At 32.6% G+C, this 16,497-nt stretch overlaps 1 protein-coding gene across 1 annotated transcript in view; it reads left to right on the forward strand.

Annotated features, from left to right (window-relative positions):
* LOC143566689 (COP9 signalosome complex subunit 7-like) overlaps nucleotides 1-16,497 on the forward strand; it is a 108,451-nt gene that overhangs the window by 29,810 nt on the left and 62,144 nt on the right. The gene's annotated exons all lie outside the window — the stretch shown is intronic.

The raw sequence follows: 16,497 nt of genomic DNA on the forward strand, positions 1-16,497 counted from the left end.
TGATGCACCGATCTCAATCTTTTCAGGTTGGGTTGGGCTTTTGACCATATACATTTTTTATACTAAGATTTTTCTTCTTTTAGTTTTAACGTAAAATAGACAGAACCCAAATTCACCTCAAAATTAAGATTAAACCAAACAAGACATGGTTAATTTTTTCAGTCTTAGTTAGTCCCATGTTAGCTATATGGGTAACTCGATCTAGGGTGTGATCATCCCCACAAACAAGAGAAGAGCGTTTTTGTAAAGGGGCGAGAGAGAAAAAGATAGTTTTTGAGAGAATTTGTAGTTTGCGGGTTGTTTTTCTTATTCTAACATGGATATTTGTGGGATAGTAATTACTATGTTGATTAATATGTGCCATTTCTATCTTAGAATTTTGAAATGTCTTAGCCACTTATGTTCTTTTTCAAAAACAAATTTCTTTTCATTTTATAGGACTTGAATCCACGACTAGATGTTTAAGAGACTTTGTATCTATTACTATATCACCAACCTATCTTATATGTAAACTTTATGTAAGTGGCATATGTATTTCACTAATACCTTCATAAATATACAAATGGGATTGAAGGTACACAATTCTTCTGCTATTAATTTATTTTTTTTTATGAGAACAATATTGATCCTTTTATATATAACACAAACCGAACTACATCTGGATAATGGGTAAGCGAGCAACAAGTTGCGCCGCTATCCCCTTTTGAATCGCAAAGCCTATTCTACTAAATATAAATCCTTGGCTCCTCGGGCTCTGCGAGTCATTGTGGACTACCTTCTGCACCCGCTCCAATAAGCGAACCGCCTCGAGAGCTAGGGATCCAAAAATGTCGAAGGCAAATGGAATGAACACATGTTGATTCTCCAAACACGATGTCTCGTGCTTAGCAACCTTCCTAGACTCCGCTCTCAAAACCGCCTGTCCCGGTACAAATAGAATAACATTATGTAACGAGTCATGTATAATTTCTGTATGACGAGCGGCTTAATAATTTATAACATATTATTTTTTCTTAGCATATCACAAAACATTGCTTTAAATATTATTGTTATGCATAATACTTATTGTTGGATGTTCAAGAAAACAAAGAAATCTGATGAGTTAGGCTAATGTTTGGATTATTTTCAAAGAAAAATAATATTATAACATACAATTCATTACATGCTAATTACCATTCTTGTGATTTGCCAAAGATATTTTTAAAATTCATTATCACAAAAGTGCAAACAAACCCACTAAAATCATAACTTTTGTGTTGGATGGTGGGAATAATGGGATTGGGAATTTGGTGCTTATCCACAATTTAAGCATCCCGTCGTCACCCCAAAACCAATTGAGATTATTATTATTATTATTACAATTATAATAGATGAATACGATGGTGACATTTAGTTGACATTAATAAAGCATACAAATACATACGATTGAGTGGCCACTTCCCCATTTCACATTCATAATTCACTATTTATACGCTTAATGGTATGTTTGGTTGAAGGTAATTGAATGAAGTGGAATGAAATAGAAGAAGGAATGAAATGGATAATTCTCATTCACTTATCTTGTTTAGTTAACTAATGAAATGAAAAAAAAAGCATGATGTGAGAAAGAATGGTTTTGATGGAATGAAATTCCATATGTAATGGATGATTTCATTTCATTTAGCAACCGGACACCATTTTTTTCATTCTCACACATTAAATCGTTCTATTTCCCCTATTATTCTTACGTACCAAACGTTACTTAAGTCTTTTCATTACTTATAAAATTTAAAGTAATAGTTACAAACCATTTGTTATGTACACTTAAATCTTACATCTTACAATAATAATAAAGCAATACAATGTTGATGGTCTGGTAAAAGTAAAAGTCATGTATATTATGATATTATTTGTTTACTTTTAGTTTTAATATTATGTGAACTTTGGTACTTTAAGCGTGTTTATGTGTTTCAGGATACTTGACGTTAAGGACGCTTATCGTGATGAATTACGGGTTTGGAACGAAGTGTAGAAGACTCATGATGATTGGCACGCTTTTCGATGCAAAATAAAAGACGAAAATAAAGTGGATGTGTCAAACACCCTTAGTGCGGCGCTAAGGGGCATTAGTGTGACCTTAGAGCTACTATAAGGTCAAAAGTACAGATCAGGAAAGTAGACCTTAGCGCGGCGCTAAGGTCTCACTCCCTGAACTTTAGCGCCGAGCTAAAGTCCCTCATGACGGGAAAATCACCCTAACTTTGATATTATCAGTTTTGAGCCTATTTTTCGAGATATCCTTCATTCCAGCAACCAAGGACAAGCCCTATGACGATTTTCCACCATCCCGAAGTCTCCGGTTCCTCCGTTCATCTCATGCTTTCCTCATATCATCAGATAAGCGAATTCTTTGTGATACCGATGTCAGGCTAACCCACTGTTTCACTTGAAGCTAGGGTTTTGTGTAAACTAACTTTGATCAGATTCTATGTTTTGAATGAATATAAACTTGATTGAATGTCTTTAATCTTGTTTTAAATTAGAACTGATTGTTTAAACAGTTTATGATTTTGATTATCAAACTTTGCATCACTTTTCTGGTTTGCACTTATGTGATTGAACTAATAATCGTTAGTCATTGCTTATAAATGATTTTCATATTTTAAACTAGTAATTGGGTAAACCGAAGCTCAGTTGTGTCAACAATTCGGTTAGGGTATCGTTTGTCCTCACAACCCAACTGTTAGATTTAGTAATTACTGCGCAATTAATCTTTAAAAATATGTGATTAGTCAGTTATCACTTTACCTGAACGTGAATTGAATCTTTCTCTCATAATTTTTTTTACATCTATAAAAGTAATCGTGTGTTATTGTAATCAACTTTTCTAAAGTGCTTGACATCGTCTGTCCACCTTAGTTAATTAATTAGTAATTATGAACTTTACTTGCACTTTCCACTGATTTCCTGTGAAGACGATCTTACTTACCCATACTAGTTATATGTATTTAAGTATTATAAATACTTGTTTTTTATTAGAGCACGACATCTACGTCAAATGTTCCACATGACATTCAACTAGGGTGTCCACATCAATGCCACATCATTGCCAAGTCACCTACTTCCTTTCTTATTATTGCCAAATCATCTCAAAATCTTTCTTTATTAAATCAAAATACTTGACGAATATGGGATTCGAACCCGGGTGTGAAACCAAGATAAATGTTTTAACAAAATCCCCTTTAGCCATTCCACCATGCTCTAATGATGTCTTTCTCTAGAAAAATAAACATATATATTTAGACATGCGGTGTGGTGTACATGTGCTATAAACGGAAAACTGAAAATTAATCCTAAAAAGGAAATGAATCCTATATATTCAATGCTTCAAAATCAATAAAATAAATACAAAATCTTGAGAAATAATAAACAAATGGATATTAACCCAAAAAAGGAAAAACTCATATTATATATAAAAATTTGTTTTATATATACACACACACACACTATTATTTATTACGTCATCCGGGTTAATGTCCGGTCCGCCCTCCCGGGTCGGTCCGGCTTGTGACCCGGTATGGAGTCCAGTCGACATCTGGTCCGGTTCTAAAAGCATTTCATAAGTCATATTTAAACTTTAAGATTTTTCAACCCTAATCATTTTAATATCTCTTTCTCTCTCTTTCGGCTTAACCTCCACAATCTCTTATATTCTAATAATGTAGATGGGGATTAATCATTTTCCGGTAAGGTTATATTATATACTCTAATGGCCAACAATGCTACATGATTTTCCGGTAAGGTTATATCTTTTTCCGGTAAGATTTTATATTTATTTTAATTGTTATATGATTTTATTATAATTTCTTTAGGCTGTTTATCAAAATCCAAGATTGAATTGATATTTTGAAGTTATTACGGTTTTTCGGTAAGGTTTTATTTGCTACTCTAATGTCCGATTATTATATTATTCCTTATTTCATTTACAACTTTTTTTGTTTTCCGTTTTTGTTTGTATTTATATTAATTCATATGATTTTCGTATAATCTCTTTAGGTTTTATATCAAAATCAAAGATACAATGAAGATTTTCCCTATTTTGTTTTTCCATTAACGCGATTCAAATATTCTGGTTATCAATTAGCAATCAATTTTACATTTGTTTACATAATTCAAATGTTTCATAATTGGTATTTTATTTATTATGTGATATTAATATTAATATTTAATTTTCTCATTTCAGGTTATGTCCCAAACTTGATATAACTAATTTCATGGATTGAGAATTTGTTGATAAGATTTCTTATTTTTTTTGTTTAATATTGATGTATATATTTGCTATTATTCAGGTATTTATGTATTTTTCACAATTCATGTAATTTATATGATATTTATATAATCAATCATATATTATTGTTTGTCAAAGTCCATTTAATATATTTTAATCATTTTGATTCATTTGAAATTTAATATCATAGCCAATTAATTCACCAATGTCAACGCAATTTAAAACATTATTATAATTTCCAATATTATTGTACTTTACATTTTAAAATAAACACATTTAATATGACATTTTAGAAACCGATTTTCACCATTCAAATTCAGATTCTCACCATTTATAAGAAGTTTACAAAAATATGCTATATAGTTTGACTTTCACCAGTTATTAAAAAACCGAGTTTTAATGAATTTGACAGTTTCAAAAATTTTCAATATAAATGCCTAAATAAAAAAATTATTTTTAATAACCATTTCTAAATATTTAAAGATATTATAATTAACTCTATATTAGTTTAATTATGATTAGTTAGTGAAATTAGTAGAATAAAAATTTATTGCTTCGATTTAACTTAATACATTTAACTAAAAGGTCGAATCGAAATAAAACAAAAGTATAATTAAAAAATAGTTTATAATATAATATACTTTTATTTATTTATTAATGTTGAAATGAAAACCATGTTATGTCAATCAATAATTAACAAAGACATTTATTTGGCTAGAATGTCAGCCGTGTGTTTATCAATGACTACTTATTTGAAATTGAAGAATACAAAGATAGTTATATAACAATTAGTGTCTGTTTTTTTTTCTTCCTATATATTTTTATTAATATTTTTGAATATATTACTTTTATTTAATAGTAATATTTGACATTTGCAGTTTGTTTGGATTGCTAAATGGTAATGATTTGAACATTCACAGACCAATTCCATTGAAGTTGTTGTCATCTCTTGATAAAGAGTTTTTGAAAGTAATATATTTCTATAATATTTGCAAGATTTGCACAATAATCTTGGTAACTTCCTGGTTATATTTTTTAAAGTTTCATATTGATCTTTTATACCCTATTGTATTAGGATTAATTAATTTATTACTTTTGCCAGCTGAAAAGTATCATCTTGCTCGGAATATATTTGTGTTGGTTGAATATATTGTCTATATTTATATGATTTGTTTGATATGAATTTTCACCCGTGTGTAACATGGGCTATATCCTAGTTACGCATTAGGACACTTGATACAATGTAGTTTAGACAAATTTTAGTTTAGATCGTATTTCTATTTCCACAAATCATTGGCTTTCTAAGTTATATTTTGAAGCGATCAAAATGTTATAGTCATTGGTAAAGTATCTATATTAATTTACTTGAGCTTATGTTTCGATTGTTGTTTAGTTGACTCTCTTGTACCGAGATGCTTACATTTTGGTGCTTCATCATCGATTTATCGTGCCTTACATTTATTCAATCAAGCTTAAAGATAAGTATACAATAAGAGGTTGTAGTCATACCTAACCATCCATATCACTTAATCACACCATACATGAACCATCAACATACTGCATATTTTCTAAGATGTGGTATAAATAACATTGACTATTGAGTTAAGTGTGTTAGTAGGACGGCCTTTAATTAAATAGATTAAACAAGTCAACGTGAACATGACCCGTTTATTAAAATGTTATGTTAGACATGACAATAATATCATGATTGTTCTCATGTATCTTTTCGGGTTGTGCCGTAAATTGTCAGCCCTAATTATGATCAATTTAAAATTGAAATAATAATGATTTAAAAGAGTTAAATGCATACATTTTAGACAAGTTTATTCACTCTAATATGAAAACCAGTTTAATATATTCATATTATTTTATTAAAATAAAATATAATAAATATGTTAGTTATTTAATTATTTCATAATTATATAGTTATAAATGTTCAATTAAAAGGTATAATGTGCTTGTAGAGAAGAATGCTCTCAAATACTGTATTTTAGGCTAAAAAGTATAATGCGATTAACATATAGAAAAGATTCCAAGGTCAAAAAAGTAGAAACCATATGCAATTTAGGTGACGTTAATCATTGATAGGACACGTTCATTAGCGTATCAAATTACTTTAAGATTTGTTTTTTGGTGCATCGTGTAATCATTTGAATTTTACATGAAAACATACAGAATTAAAACATAAACGCCTAAATGTATCTTACATTTTGATGAATTTTATGATGATTTAACAAAGCTGAAAAAGATGCCATGCTATTCCTACCAATAAACATGTTTTGTAGTTTCGTACCATCAATATTCCTTTACATAAAGCTTGATTTGATGTAGTTATTTTTCATGTAAAGAGGCTATGTTGTCTATTAAAGCATATCCGAATCCATACGAATATGAATCATGATTAGATTCTAGATAAGGGAATAAGTATTGTTGGATAGTTAACCAAAGACTATTGATGTATAGAAAACGCACACTAAAAAGTGTAAAAGTATGTATATCACATAGTTAGATATACAGACGTATATTTATATTAATCATGTAGCATCTGCATCCGCACAATCCTATGTGTGGTCCCTACGGGGCCTATACATGTCACTATCTTGGAATATTCAATTATGATATTGCGATTCTCCTTCAATTCCATGATAACAACTCAACTAGTATTCATATAAGTTTTTTTTTACGCAAGAGCGTTTGTAGTTGCGAAAACCAAACAAACCGCAAGTCAATTGGAATGTACACCCATCATGGCAGGTCATGAACATAGCGAATATATATCACATACAAAATGCAATGAGGACATCGTAGATTTAGTAGGGGGGATGCTACATCCTGCTCAAAATTAATTGCAACGTTGGAATCAATGATGCATAAAGCACTCGATAATATTCCACACAAATCTGTTAAGAAAAACACGGATGGAGTCATGTTTAAAACTTTATATACTTTTGTAGTAAGTATCATAGATATTTCGTATGAAAATATCTAGACCAGATATAGAATATAAGGTACTAATATTGACAAAATGCATCAATTGTGTGGCTTACAAATAAAGACATTCGTAAATCTTCCCTTGTATATAGCTAGTTATCTTTAGAAGCAATATAGCTTTATTTTGATTACTTATATAGTTATATTGTGTTCCTTATTAATCCTTAACATCATCATTAAGAATCGTTCAAGGGTTGTTTGACGATATTAGGTTGAGTCATCAAAAGTCTGACTAATAGGCATAGTTTATTAACAACTAGAATAGTACCCGTGTTACACACGGGTTGACATTAAGTAAGTAAGAAAGTGTATATAAACAACCATAAGATATCATAAAATTTACAACAAAAAAGATATCATATATCTCTATATTGGATATATAGAGAATAACATTGTTTACATAAACAGTTACTAATTTCACAAACCTAATTTTATAACAAAAGCCATGAAAATATTAGATATTAACAGTCTTATACCAACATGATCTTCAACATTCTCGTCCTCAAACAAAATCATCCGGCCTTAAAGTCTGAAAAAACAAACAAACAATGAAACTCAATTAACAATTAAACAAAAATGTTAACGTATATCATAATGACTTTATATGAACACGGGTTGAAAATAGATAAATAACAAAATCAATATAAACAAATTTACCAACCATCAACTTCTTAAAAATTTCACCAAATAAGGAAATTACATTCACAACTTAACAAACAAAATAAACAATTATATAAGTTTATTGTATGTTTTTGGAAGTTTTTAGTTATGAACTAAACTAATAACTTAAATAGAAAACACAAAGTAAACAATGAAAGTAAAAAAATTTAGAGTAATCAACTACATAACTAAGTTATTGGTGTTACCTTAAATTTTATCTTCAAATTCCAAAGAGTTTGGAAGATCATCAAAATTTGACTCATAGTTCTCACACTCTAACAACCATTTTACATTCTTACTAACATCATTTTCCAAATCTAAATGTGTTATTTCTTTTATAACATTAGCAAGCTCCAAGTGATCCAAATCTCTTAAAAGAAACAGATTTTTGGATTCCAATATTGATTTAGGATAGTACCCGTGTTACACACGGTGGAACATATTTAAAAACATAATATATATGCAACATAATATAAATTTAATGAAATGCAAATGTTATACTCATAAATAAATGATATTTTTACATGAATTATAAGACATTATAACTTATTTGAATCAAATACAAAAACATACAACTAACAAAGACTATCTAATACATTTATTACACATCAATAACTGTAATATTTATTATTCTAAGATAGTACCCGTGTTTATTTGCACATCAATTTAAAACATTTATTACAAACCATGTTTGAATTAAATATTACCATCTTGAAAATCTGATAGTTAATAACCTACCATCTTGAAAAAATATTAACAAACCATGTTTGAATTAAAAGGTCTAACTTTTAATTTTAAAATGTCATATTTTGACTTCAAAATGTCAACTAATATATATGCATTTTTTTTAAAATCCAAAATGTGTCCACTGTCTTTTCTTTTCCTTGAAGCAAAGTTAATACAATTAATACAAATTAATTATTTGATTTCGGTCAAAACATAATTAAATTTCAATTTATTATTATTGATAAATACACAATTATATGTATACAATGCATAAATTATGCTTCACTTAAAGACCATTAAAAATTTACGGTTACTATTTTCAACATTATTAGTAACTCTTAATAACATAATAATGGATTGTAAGAGAATATTAACCTGTACCAAAAATATACAAGATTAACTTATTTAATTGATGGTCAAAAAATATTCAAATCAACTTTAATATTAACTTAAATATTTTCGAATACCAAATTAACTTAAATATTTTTGAATTGCTTGTCATAATATAAGTCAAAACATTTAGAACTATATTTGAATTTGTTACGTTTGTTGTATTTATAAAGTTATACTTGCCTGATATTACTTTTATAACAAAAAGAATATGGTCAAAATAGTAAATGAGGAAAGTTTTGGGACCCGTTTAAAAATTTAGAAACAAAATTGAAATTGTAAAGTATATTTTTAATAATTTCTAAATTTAACATAATATGTGAAAATAAATTAAATATTGATAAATAAAAGGGAAAGTCAAAATAAACATAAACAATATTTACAAATTCAAATTTAAATTAGTCAAACAATTAGTATGAACATTAATTAGGAAGTCAAATTCATTGATATGGTCAAAATAGTTCTATGTATGTGTAAATGTTATTGTATAATTAACATTGATATGGTCAAAATAGTAAATGAGGAAACAAATGAACTTAATTTGTAAAATCGGTCTATTAATTAAGGAAACAAATTGTGTATGAAATTTAAATGAAATAAATTGTATTAAGTAACAAAACTAAGAAATAGTTACTTGAGAAAGTCAATATATATAAAATGGGAACTCCGTTATGACAATAAAGTGTATTTTAATTTGTTACATTTGTTGTATTTAAAAAATTATATTTGCCTTAACTATTGATATTATTTTTTTAACAAAAATAATATGATCAAACAATTGATAAATAAAAGGGAAAGTCAAAATAAGCTTAAACATTAATTACAAATTCAAATTTAAATTAGTCAAACAGATAGTATGGACATTAATTAGGAAGACAATATAAAATTTAAATTATAAAGTAGGAAAGTCAATGTACATAATCATGGGAATTCCGTTATAACCATAAAGTAGGAAAGTCAAAGAAAATAATTGAAATTAATGGAATAGTTAATTATGTAATTTATTAAGGAGCAGGAAAACAAAATATACATCCAGGTTATGAAGTCTTGATCAATCGAGAAAGAATAATCTATACATGATTATTGACATATGACATATAATGTACATATTATATTGAAATATTGAAATACACGATTATTCAAAAAAAATCATCTATACATGATAAAATAATAAAAAAAAAATGTTATGAAGTCTTGATCAATCGTGAAAGCCTGCATCTATGAGTCGGACAATAACCTGAAATAATAAAATCGAAAATTAATATTTGATATATATTTTTTTGAATTATAGTTAATAACCGGAAAAACGATATTGTGACAATGACAATCGGATGTAGGATTTTTGTATATAATTGAAGAAATGAAGATCTGTTACTCTTGGCATTGACGTGAAATCAGAAAGTATAATACTAATTTTTATATTATTGAATATTTGATTTTTAATTTGTAACCGGAAAAATTGTTTGTCTTACCGGAAAAAAATACAAATATGGTTTTTAACCATGCAATCTCAGATTTTTATACTGTCGATGGATGAATATAATTTTGATATAGAACATAACAACATGTCAAACAAAAAAATCAGGAAAAATTAAAAAATACAAACAAATATAAAACAATCATTGTTATAAGTATAACATATAACCGGAAAAACCTACCGTCAATACTCACCGGAAAAAACGTAAACACGTCGAAAATTGTAGAAATCGTCTTTCTTTAGTTAAAACCTAAACTGATATTATTAGAAGAAACATAAAAAGAGATGAAGAAACAATAACCGGAAGAAAATATATTATTGCCGGAAATACATAGATCAACAATCGGAATTTAATATATAATAAAAAATTAACGGAAATCTTACCGGAAGACAAGAATAACCGGAAAAAATTAAAACATAAAAAGCTTAGAAGAAAGAATAACCGGAAAAAATAATAAGGTTGCCAGAAATTAATTTATATAACTTTACCTTGCATCGGAAAGATTAACCGGAAATAAGAGGCTTAGAGCGGCAATTAGGGTTTCTGAATAGTGACAGCAGACGAAATTAGACTTAAATATAGTAGTTGAATTAACGGGTTAATGGGTTAAATGGATATCCAAGAGCCCCGAGAAAATAAGCTTAAATGGGTTAATGGGTTAAATATAGTTTAATTGCTGAGTTGGTATGCCTAAGAAAGGAAATGGATGACATGGAGTTGAGATGACATCCTATGTGGACACCCTAGAATGGTGACATATGGAAATTGTTCCTTACTTTAATAGTATGTATAGATTTAATATGTTTCTAAAACTTACCTATTAAAAGACTCTATAAAACGTATATTTGGTTCTTATAAAAATTCAGAATTAATATCAATAAATAATGTTGATCGAAATAAATTGGAATGAAACAAAATTTAAAGTTTCAAAAAATCCACGCATGTCTAAAGCCTATATATACTAATGAGTTTGTTTAAACAAAAGATATTTCCTTCTAAATAGTTGAGGGTATGGTATCATGAGCAATAACCAAACCGAAACTGAACCGATATATCGAATTAACTGAACCGAACTCTTATTTTTTTTAATATTTTCAAGTTTTTTTCCCCACTATTTCATGTATTATATGTATTAATAGTTTAATACTATCATTTACATTCATTTATATCACCATCACATGTACTAATATCTCAATTTCATATATTTAAACATTCATTTCATATAGTTATGCATTCATTTCATGTATTTAAACATTTATTTCATGCATTTTAAAGCAAAATTTTAGCCCAAATTTGATATTGGTTATTAACCGAAATTAACCGAACCGATAACCGATCGGTTAGGTTGGGTTAATGCTAATAACCGAACCGAACCGTGCACACCCCTAATCATGACCCAATAGTCAATACTATTGTATAGTTAAAAGCAAGGTTAGAAAGCGTGTGACGGAAAAAATAAAAACTTATACACTTATGTATAAGTAGTATGGGTGTGTATGGGTTAGTTTTGGAGGGTCTGGGTCCAACCCATAATCATATCGGTTAACAAATAATCATAACCATAAGTTCATAACCAATTCGTTATGGCTGTTTCAGTTACTCAATTTTAAAGATTATAACGTGTCGGTTATTGGTCGGTTAAGGGTGACCAAAACAATGTAATGGTCGGTTAATCCATAATCGTAACCGACAAGATATAATACAACAAAATTTATAATCTATAATATTAATAAAAAATATTCAAACAAAACAACATAATATAATCTAACAATGAAATTCAAGTAAATTTAATAACAAATGGTGAACTAAAAATATCAAAACGATACAATCCAACAATAGGTGAAAGTTAATCCCGATCTTAATCTTCAATGAAAAAGTCCTTGTTTTGTTTTCCGGCGACATATCTAAAAAAACTATAAATACATTAATAAATCAACGGTTTGGTTATGGCGGATTTGAAATTATCTTTAACCCAAACTAACCTGCATTTAGTGGTTTTCAAAAGTTCATTAAACCGACCGACTGGTTATGTCGATTAAATCGGTTCAATTATACTGATCATGGTTCGGTTAACGGTTATAACTTATAACAGTTAAGTCGCTTCCTAGTTTCATTTAAGGAGGGAAATGAAAGGAAAAAAGGGATGAAAAGAAATTGTTGTGTTCCTGAGTTTATTTAAGAAAGGAAAGAACAAAATGTGTATTGTAGGGGTATGGTACTAAACCCGGTTTTACGACCCTAAATTTATTATGTTTGGCTTATTTTATTGCATGGACTAATACAATGTTATTGGTCTGAGGGGGTTTTGTGGAGGTAACCCTAACTGGGCTAGGCCCATTAGGGTACCATAATGGTGGCCATGAGGCTCTCTATATAAGGAGGTCTCCACCTCCTTATTAGAGGCCATGCTCAATAAGAGCCACCACCACTTTTTTGTGTCTGTAAACAAGAGATCTTTGAGATTTCTTAGCAGTCACCTCCACACCCCCGAAAAACCATTGCAGGTCTCAAGCAACCGGAGAAGAAGATCAAGACGTGGTTCGTTCATCTCGAAAATCCGTGGAAACATCGTCATGGATCAGGTCAGATTCATTTCATGCTTCGACATTGGCGCCATCCGTGGGATAGCAACGAACTACCCTTCGATCTTCCTCTCGGCTGGGAAGTTTACAAAAAAAGGCTTCAAGGCTTGTTCTATTAAAGCTCAAAAAGATCCATAGATCTAAAGGAGGCTTCCAGATCTGTGCAAAAAGAAACTGCCTGATTCGAATGATCAAGTCTCCGGATCTGTGATGGTTTTAAATCCGCTCCGAGCTTCAGATCTATCTAGATCTGATTTACAGATCTAGATCTAGATTACAGACCTGGATTTTAGGTTTAAAATTGCAGATCTAACTCTTAAATTGCAGTTCCAAAAATTACCAGACTTCCGCCGCCATGTACGCGCGCCCGCGGATTCTCACTCCGCAGCCATGCATGTGCCGCCGCGGGAACCACCATGTGGGTTTCGCGCAAAAGACCTCCACCATGTGGGTTTTGCGCAGAAGACTGCCACCAAGCATGCTCGCCAGCGGGTCACCATTCCGCCGACATGCGTGAGCGCCCGTGGAAACCACCGCGGAAACCACCATGTGGGTTTTGCGCAAGAGACCTCCGCCACGCACGCGCGCTCGCGAGTCACCACTCCATCGCCGTGCATGCGCGCATCAGGCCACGCGCCAAACTTAAAGGTTGGGAATCCTCATAATATCCCATATGGCTACGCGCCATACTTAAAGGTCGGGAATCCTCATAATATCCCATATGGCTACGCGCCATACTTAAAGGTTGGGAATCCTCATAATACCCCATATGGCTACACGCCATACTTAAAGGTTGGGAATCCTCATAATACCCCATATGGCTACACGCCATACTTAAAGGTTGGGAATCCTCATAATATCCCATATGGCTACACGCCATACTTAAAGGTTGGGAATCCTCATAATATCCCATATGGCTACGCGCCATACTTAAAGGTTGGGAATCCTCATAAACCCATCAGGCCAAGCGCCAAACTTAAAGGTTGGGAATCCTCATAAACCCATCAGGCCAAGCGCCAAACTTAAAGGTTGGGAATCCTCATAAACCCATACGGCTTCGCGCCGAATACAAGACCTAACGCGGCTCCGCTCCGTTCAACATGCGCACCACCATGATGCTTGAGCGCAGTCGCGTATCACATGCTCATGCACCACATATGCTCACGCATATTACATGTGCTTACGCATCACATGCTCACACATATCACATCAGTGCACGCAACATCTGCGCCTGACGCATGACACAAAGTCTACGCGCACGCGCATGCAACATCTGCGCGTGGCGCGGGACATAAAGTCTACGTGCATGCGCATGCGACATCTGCGCGTGGCGCATGACAAAACCAAAGCCTATGCACAAGCGCATGAAACATCTGCGCATGACACACAGTCTACGCGCACACGCACGCAACATCTGCGCATGGCGCATGACACAAAGTCTACGCGCACGCGCATGCAACATCTGCGCGTGGCGCGGGACATAAAGCCAAAGCCTATGCGCAGGCGACACAGCAAATGAGAATAGTCTAATCCCAAATCAGGATAAGGACAACCTCATTTAGCAGCAATGAACTAGGGGACTATCGTGGTATACCACCACTGCATTATCGCGATGGAAGACATCCGAATCTTAGGGCGGGAGCCTAACAATATCCCAAACGGCCACGCGCCAATGTTCGGCTACGAGTCGCACAAGCACCCATAACATTATTACTATGGCCGTTTGTGCCTCCATTATTATTTTGAAGACAAGCCGGGATAGTCATCCTGCGTAGAAGAGGCCCTTGTGGGCCAGTCATTATCATTATTATTATAGCTCGTAAGTCGCCTCGCGCGCAAGCTTTATTATTCTTATAGCTCATAAGTCGCCTCGCGCGCAAGCTTCATTATTCTTATAGCTCGTAAGTCGCCTCACGCGCAAGCTTTATTATTCTTATAGCTCGTAAGTCGCCTCACGCGCAAGCTTTATTATTATAGCTCGTAAGTCGCCTCACGCGCAAGCTTTATTATTATAGCTCATAAGTCGCCTCGCGCGCAAGCTTCATTACTCTTATAGCTCGTAAGTCGCCTCACGCGCACGCTTTATTATTCTTATAGCTCGTAAGTCGCCTCACGCGCAAGCTTTATTATTATAGCTCCTAAGTCGCCTCGCGCGCAAGCTTCATTATTCTTATAGCTCGTAAGTCGCCTCACGCGCAAGCTTCATTATTCTTATAGCTCGTAAGTCGCCTCACGCGCAGGCTTTATTATTCTTATAGCTCGTAAGTCGCCTCACGCACAGGCTTTATTATTCTTATAGCTCGTAAGTCGCCTCGCGCGCAGGCTTTATTATTCTTATAGCTCGTAAGTCGCCTCGCGCGCAGGCTTTATTATTCTTATAGCTCGTAAGTCGCCTCGCGCGCAGGCTTTATTATTCTTATAGCTCGTAAGTCGCCTCGCGCGCAGGCTTTATTATTCTCATAGATCCGTAAGCTGCCTCGCGCGCAAGTTATGTTACATTATTATCGAGATGCGCGCTCCATCTTTTATCAGGCCTCGCGCCACTATGATGCGTGCTATATCTTATTTATGCCAGGGCACCATCATTATCATAAGGACCGCAACATGTCACCATCATGAAGAAAACCTCCCAAAACTCAAAGACAATAAAGACAAGGCCGAAGAAAAGGGAAAAAACCGCCTCATGGCCTAACACACCTCATAAAGTCCAGCGCTCCACCTAGACGCTTGCGCGCCCAGGAACAACGCTGGACTTGGGGGGCTTGTAGGGGTATGATACTAAACCCGGTTTTACGACCCTAAATTTATTATGTTTGGCTTATTTTATTGCATGGACTAATACAATGTTATTGGCCTGAGGGGGTTTTGTGGAGGTAACCCTAACTGGGCTAGGCCCATTAGGGTACCTTGATGGTGGCCATGAGGCTCTCTATATAAGGAGGTCTCCACCTCCTTATTAGAGGCCATGCTCAATAAGAGCCACCACCACTTTTTTGTGTCTGTAAACAAGAGATCTTTGAGATTTCTTAGCAGTCACATCCACACCCCCGAAAAACCATTGCAGGTCTCAAGCAACCGGAGAAGAAGATCAAGACGTGGTTCGTTCATCTCGAAAATCCGTGGAAACATCGTTATGGATCAGGTCAGATTCATTTCATGCTTCGACATGTATTTTCGAGTTTCATTTAAAGAAGAAAAGATGAGAAAAATAGAAAGTAAACAGTGAATGATCTAAAAAAGAAGAATAGTAAATTGACAAATTGTGAACTCGGAAAGACAACGTAAAGTCGTAAATGACGGGAAGAGAATGAAAAAGAAATTAATTGTTTCCTATGCATAAAAACTCGTACCTTCTCCCATACCCCCTCTGTCTTGTTTTGAACGAAACAGTCTACAACGTGAC

The sequence above is a fragment of the Bidens hawaiensis genome, unplaced genomic scaffold (assembly GCF_021521415.1).
Source record: "Bidens hawaiensis isolate Kalapana, Puna unplaced genomic scaffold, B.hawaiensis_p1.1 tig00023037_1, whole genome shotgun sequence".
NCBI classification, from domain to species: Eukaryota; Viridiplantae; Streptophyta; class Magnoliopsida; order Asterales; family Asteraceae; genus Bidens; species Bidens hawaiensis.